Source organism: Clarias gariepinus, chromosome 21 (assembly GCF_024256425.1).
Source record: "Clarias gariepinus isolate MV-2021 ecotype Netherlands chromosome 21, CGAR_prim_01v2, whole genome shotgun sequence".
Taxonomy (NCBI): domain Eukaryota; kingdom Metazoa; phylum Chordata; class Actinopteri; order Siluriformes; family Clariidae; genus Clarias; species Clarias gariepinus.
In genome coordinates this window covers 2,768,550-2,777,075 of record NC_071120.1, presented here as the reverse complement: position 1 = coordinate 2,777,075, position 8,526 = coordinate 2,768,550, and positions in this window count along the sequence as shown.

The window sequence follows — 8,526 nt, the reverse complement described above, 5'->3', positions numbered from 1 at the left end:
CACACACCTCATACACCACTACACACACCTCATACACCACTACACACACCTCACACATCACTACACATACATACATACACACTACACACACCTCACACACCTCATACACCACTACACTCACCTCACACACCACTACACACACCTCACACAGAACTACACACACCTCACACACCACTACACACACCTCACACACCACTACACACACCTCATACACCACTACACACACCTCACACACCTCACACACCACTACACACACCTCATACACCACTACACACACCTCACACACCTCACACACCACTACACACACCTCACACACCTCATACACCACTACACACACCACTACACACACCTCACACACCACTACACACACCACTACACACACCTCATACACCACTACACACACCTTACACACCACTACACATATATACATACACACTACACACACCTCACACACCACTACACACACCTCACACACCACTACACACACCTCACACACCACTACACACACCTCATACACCACTACACACACCTCACACACCACTACACACACCTCACACACCACTACACACACCTCACACACCACTACACACACCTCACACACCTCATACACCACTACACACACCTCACACACCACTACACACACCTCATACACCACTACACACACCTCATACACCACTACACACACCTCACACATCACTACACATACATACATACATACACACTACACACACCTCATACACCACTACACTCACCTCACACACCACTACACACACCTCACACAGAACTACACACACCTCACACACCACTACACACACCTCACACACCACTACACACACCTCACACACCACTACACACACCTCATACACCACTACACACACCTCACACACCACTACACACACCTCACACACCTCATACACCACTACACACACCTCACGCACCACTACACACACCTCATACACCACTACACACACCTCACACACCACTACACACACCTCACACACCACTACACACACCTCACACACCACTACACACACCTTACACACCACTACACATACATACATACACACTACACACACCTCACACACCACTACACACACCTCACACACCTCATACACCACTACACACACCTCACACAGAACTACACACACCTCACACACCACTACACACACCTCACACAGAACTACGCACACCTCACACACCTCATACACCACTACACACACCTCACACACCACTACACACACCTCACACACCACTACACACACCTCACACAGAACTACGCACACCTCACACACCACTACGCACACCTCACACACCACTACACACACCTCACACACCTCATACACCACTACACACACCTCACACACCACTACACACACCTCACACACCTCACACACCACTACACACACCTCACACACCACTACACACACCTCACACACCACTACACACACCTCATACACCACTACACACACCTCACACACCACTACACATACATACATACACACTACACACACCTCACACACCACTACACACACCTCACACACCTCACACAGAACTACACACACCTCACACACCACTACACACACCTCACACAGAACTACACACACCTCACACACCACTACACACCCCTCACACAGAACTACACACACCTCATACACCACTACACACACCTCATACACCACTACACACACCTCACACACCACTACACACACCTCACACACCACTACACACACCTCACACACCACTACACACACCTCACACACCACTACACACACCACTACACACACCACTACACACACCTCATACACCACTACACACACCTCACACACCACTACACACACCTCATACACCACTACACACACCTCACACACCACTACACACACCTCACACACCACTACACACACCTCACACACCACTACACACACCTCACACAGAACTACGCACACCTCACACACCTCATACACCACTACACACACCTCACACACCACTACACACACCTCACACACCACTACACACACCTCACACACCTCATACACCACTACATACACCTCACACACCACTACACACACCTCACACAGAACTACACACACCTCACACACCACTACACACACCTCATACACCACTACACACACCTCACACACCACTACACACACCTCACACACCACTACACACACCTCACACACCTCATACACCACTACATACACCTCACACACCACTACACACACCTCACACAGAACTACACACACCTCACACACCACTACACACACCTCATACACCACTACACACACCACTACACACACCTCACACACCACTACACACACCTCACACACCTCATACACCACTACATACACCTCACACACCACTACACACACCTCACACAGAACTACACACACCTCATACACCACTACACACACCTCACACAGAACTACACACACCTCATACACCACTACACACACCTCACACACCACTACACATACATACATACACACTACAGAAGGCATGTTATAAGTAATTATAGAGTTTTAGATTTCCTTCTAAATGACTCAGGCATCATTTTGACATTCAGCTATAAGACAGTTAGGGCTTCAAAACCACTTTAAAAAAAAATGAAAGTGTGAGCGATGAATAAGGACATGAAGATTGTGCTGGTTAGTGATGCTTCAAACTGAATCTAACTGACAGTTTGTATTTGATGCAGTACACACACATACACACACACACTAACGTGTCAGTGCATTTGGCAAGCCTGTGACTTGTGTTGCTTGGAAAATCCCCAAAGTTCCAGAGATACTCAAACACTTTCGATTTGTTAAGGTGATGAAGAGCGCCTTTTGCTGTTCGACTCTGGTACTGCACTCACTCACTGCAGGCCTTAAACACACACCCCAGTGTTAGTGATATTATAGGACTACTGGTGTCATGATGAGTGGAATAGAACACAAAACAGTGAAGTGAGGATAACTATAATGGGAAACAGATCGGTAAAGTGACATTAAGTGTAATAGAACACAGCCCACTGTTAGTGTAATAGAACACAGCCCACTGTTAGTGTAACAGAACACAGCCCACTGTTAGTGTAATAGAACACAGCCCACTGTTAGTGTAATAGAACACAGCCCCACTGTTAGTGTAACGGAACACAGCCCACTGTTAGTGTAACAGAACACAGCCCACTGTTAGTGTAAAGGAACACAGCTCACTGTTAGTGTAATAGAACACAGCCCACTGTTACTGTAACGGAACACAGCCCACTGTTAGTGTAATAGAACACAGCCCACTGTTAGTGTAAAGGAACACAGCTCACTGTTAGTGTAATAGAACACAGCCCACTGTTAGTGTAACGGAACACAGCCCACTGTTAGTGTAACGGAACACAGCCCACTGTTAGTGTAACAGAACACAGCCCAGTGTTAGTGTAACGGAACACAGCCCAAGGTTAGTGTAACGGAACACAGCCCACTGTTAGTGTAATAGAACACAGCCCACTGTTAGTGTAATAGAACACAGCCCACTGTTAGTGTAACAGAACACAGCCCAGTGTTAGTGTAACAGAACACAGCCCAGTGTTAGTGTAACGGAACACAGCCCACTGTTAGTGTAACGGAACACAGCCCACTGTTAGTGTAACGGAACACAGCCCACTGTTAGTGTAACGGAACACAGCCCACTGTTAGTGTAACGGAACACAGCCCACTGTTAGTGTAATAGAACACAGCCCACTGTTAGTGTAATAGAACACAGCCCACTGTTAGTGTAACAGAACACAGCCCACTGTTAGTGTAATAGAACACAGCCCACTGTTAGTGTAATAGAACACAGCCCACTGTTAGTGTAATAGAACACAGCCCACTGTTAGTGTAATAGAACACAGCCCACTGTTAGTGTAATAGAACACAGCCCACTGTTAGTGTAATAGAACACAGCCCACTGTTACTGTAACGGAACACAGCCCACTGTTAGTGTAACGGAACACAGCCCACTGTTAGTGTAACGGAACACAGCCCACTGTTAGTGTAATAGAACACACCCCACTGTTACTGTAACGGAACACAGCCCACTGTTAGTGTAATAGAACACAGCCCACTGTTAGTGTAATAGAACACAGCCCACTGTTAGTGTAATAGAACACAGCTCACTGTTAGTGTAATAGAACACAGCCCACTGTTAGTGTAATAGAACACAGCTCACTGTTAGTGTAATAGAACACAGCCCACTGTTAGTGTAATAGAACACAGCTCACTGTTAGTGTAATAGAACACAGCCCACTGTTAGTGTGGGCTAGAACACAGCCTACTGTTAGTGTAATAGAACACAGCCCACTGTTAGTGTAATAGAACACAGCCCCACTGTTAGTGTAACGGAACACAGCCCACTGTTAGTGTAACGGAACACAGCCCACTGTTAGTGTAACGGAACACAGCCCACTGTTAGTGTAACTGAACACAGCCCACTGTTAGTGTAACAGAACACAGCCCACTGTTAGTGTAACGGAACACAGCCCACTGTTAGTGTAACTGAACACAGCCCACTGTTAGTGTAACGGAACACAGCCCACTGTTAGTGTAACTGAACACAGCCCACTGTTAGTGTAACGGAACACAGCCCAGTGTTAGTGTAACGGAACACAGCCCAGTGTTAGTGTAACGGAACACAGCCCAGTGTTAGTGTAACGGAACACAGCCCACTGTTAGTGTAACGGAACACAGCCCAGTGTTAGTGTAATAGAACACAGCCCAGTGTTAGTGTAATAGAACACAGCCCAGTGTTAGTGTAATAGAACACAGCCCACTGTTAGTGTAACGGAACACAGCCCACTGTTAGTGTAACGGAACACAGCCCACTGTTAGTGTAACGGAACACAGCCCACTGTTAGTGTAACGGAACACAGCCCACTGTTAGTGTAATTGAACACAGCCCACTGTTAGTGTAACGGAACACAGCCCAGTGTTAGTGTAACGGAACACAGCCCACTGTTAGTGTAACGGAACACAGCCCAGTGTTAGTGTAACGGAACACAGCCCACTGTTAGTGTAACGGAACACAGCCCACTGTTAGTGTAACGGAACACAGCCCACTGTTAGTGTGACGGAACACAGCCCACTGTTAGTGTGACGGAACACAGCCCACTGTTAGTGTGACGGAACACAGCCCACTGTTAGTGTGACGGAACACAGCCCACTGTTAGTGTGACGGAACACAGCCCACTGTTAGTGTGACGGAACACAGCCCACTGTTAGTGTGACGGAACACAGCCCACTGTTAGTGTAATTGAACACAGCCCACTGTTAGTGTAACGGAACACAGCCCAGTGTTAGTGTAACGGAACACAGCCCACTGTTAGTGTAACGGAACACAGCCCAGTGTTAGTGTAACGGAACACAGCCCACTGTTAGTGTAACGGAACACAGCCCACTGTTAGTGTAACGGAACACAGCCCACTGTTAGTGTAACGGAACACAGCCCACTGTTAGTGTAACGGAACACAGCCCACTGTTAGTGTGACGGAACACAGCCCACTGTTAGTGTAATAGAACACAGCCCACTGTTACTGTAATAGAACACAGCCCACTGTTAGTGTAACAGAACACAGCCCACTGTTAGTGTAATAGAACACAGCCCACTGTTACTGTAATAGAACACAGCCCTTGTCTAAGAACCGTATGTAGTCCCAACCTTACCTGCATTAGGTCCTGGGGCTGAGAGGGTTTATAAGCCCCCCCCCCTATTGAGAGTCTCACAATATAAAAGCTAGACTTGGCAGGAGCGGAGCAACACATACAGAAAATAAAAACTAAATCAGAATCATGGTGATATTTGAGTGATTTTTCACGTTACCGTGTGGGTTTCACATGTTGTGAGTGAGTCAGGCTAATGCGGAGGGGTGTGGCCAGGTAGACATCAGGGCCGGTATTCACAAAGATTCTTAAGCCTAAAAGTTGCTCCTAGTCACAAAATTCTAAGAAAATTCTTAGAATTATGACATTTTTTATTTAGAATTTCCTCTCAAATTTATGATTAAATCTTAGTAAAGATAAAAATGATTCACAAAACATCTTAACCCTAAATCAACTCCTAAGGAAAAAATTGTTAAGAGTAGAGAGAAGGACTTTTAAGAGTCTTAAGAGTATCTATAGCAGAGGACAAAATGGTGTAAAGAAGAAATATTCTCCAAATACTGAACATAAAGCTAAAAGTAAACACTGCTCTAATGTCCAATTTGGTTTTCTTTTCATTCTTTTACTTCTTTCCATGTCTCTTGGATTGTTATTTTTATCAACCAATCACAGTCCTTTAATTGTTGCATCATCCCTAGCAACAGGGTCGACCACACCCACTCACTAAGATAAGGGTTTCGTACTTTCCTTACTCAGAGTTGCTCTAAGAAGTTTCCTAAATCACTTTTAGTCTAGGACTCCTAGGACCTTTTAGGCTAAGATTCTCTGAGAGAATTCGAAGAAGCTTTGTGAATACGGGCCCAGTGGAAGAGTGATTTTGGGAAACAAACCAAAGTTCATTCATTATACTGTAAGTATATAATATCCAATGTCACAGACATGTATCGTTTCCATGTTGTATGAAATCATTAAGAATAATATAAACCCAGTCTGCACACGCCCGAGGTGAATTCCTACTCCTAAGCCATCTGGGGCCTGTTTTAGAAAAAAAGGGGAAAGAAGAAGAGGAGGAAGAGGAAAAAGATAGAGGAATACAGCTGTGTTATAAACTCCAACACAACAATCTTTATTTAGCTGATGAACGAATCACTTACACCTACATCATCGTAAACACAAACTCAGTCTGATCACCTGTTTTTGGGTTTGTCTGATTTTTTTTCAGCTAATTGTTAGTCATAAACATGTCTCACTCATCACCAGGACACTGTCCCCCGTCAAGGACTACAGACACCTCCCAGTCAGGGTAAAGACTATCACACGGTTCCTCTGAGACACCTGACGCCAGCCAATCACATCTTTACAACTTTTTTACCGTATAAATATATTTCATCTAACAAGATGAGAGAAATCTTATTTAAATTTCTGTATAAATATTATCCTGTCAAATCCTTTATTTCTCTGAGATTTGAAATAGACCTGGACACCAGCTGCCCTTTCTGTAACTCCTGTAGCTCCTGAAACCATCGTGCAACTGGAAAACGTTGCTCAGGTTATAGTGTTGTTTTCATCCAAACTATGTTCCCTAAGTTTTGTTCAAACACATTATTTTGGTTTATTTTACTGTAAGGAACAAACTTGAGGTGCGTTCTGATCGCTGAAGTGAAGTGCCCTACGAAGTGCACTACTCACACTACGGACATTAAACATTGAATATTTATTGAAACAAAAACTGATACCGTTATAAAACATACTATTGATACGTGTATAACTTAATTTACAATAATAATAATAATAATAATAATAATAAATTAAAAATTGACAGAGATTACTAGTCTCTATAATACTAAGGATTTCTTGATTAAATAAAAATTATTGTGTTCTTTTAATATGATGTCGGCGGCACGGTGGTGTAGTGGTTAGCACTGTCGCCTTGCACCTCCAGGGTCTGGGTTCGATTCCCGTCTCTGTGTACATGGAGTTTGCATGGTCTCCCCGTGCTTGGTGGGTTTCCTCCAGGTTCTCCGGTTTCCTCCCACAGTCCAAAGATATGCAGGTTAGGCTAATTGGTGTCCCAAATTGCCTGTAGTGTGTATGTGTGTGTGCGCCCTGCGATGGATTGGCACCTTGTCCAGGATGTACCCCGCCTCATGCCCTAAGTCTCCTGGGATAGGCTCCAGGTCCCCGTGCCCCTGAATACAGGATAAAGTGGTATAGAAGATGAGTGAGTAATATGATGTCCCCGATAATAATGATAATATAAGAAAATACCAATATTATTTAAATCCCTTTTCACACTCCAGTGAGACGCAATGACTTAGGGGACATTTTTCATTTTTCCAGTGAAGTGAAAGACCTGTTGTTCACTCGTTCCCTACATCGTTTGCAGTTCCCTTTGAACTGAACATTTTCGTTCCCTGCGGTTTGGAATCACACTTAACAGGGCTGACCACCCTGTGTAGTGCACTTAGTGTACTTACTTAGGGTACTTCAGGCCGATCGGAGCACACCTTATCACTGACCTGTGACCGGTGACTAAAAGGAAAGAGAAACAGCTCAATACTGCCATCTAATGGCGTTAGAAATATTAATCCAGAATGTGAGTATAAACTGGTCAAGTCAAGTCGGCTTTTATTGTCATTCCAACCATCTAGAGTTCAGTACACAGTGAACCGACACAACGTCCCTCCAGGACCGAGGTGATACATACATGCAACAACATCACTTAACAACACAACATAAATAAACAACACAACTCTACCGGGACCAGCTAGCTGTTTACAGTTTTTTCTGATTGCTTAAACAGTAATAATGATTCCTGTAGCACAATTTCTAAAATTATTAATAGTTGTAGAAAAACTATTCACTGAGTTTGCAAAATTAAAAGCACAAACACTGCTTTGCACACAGTTTGCAC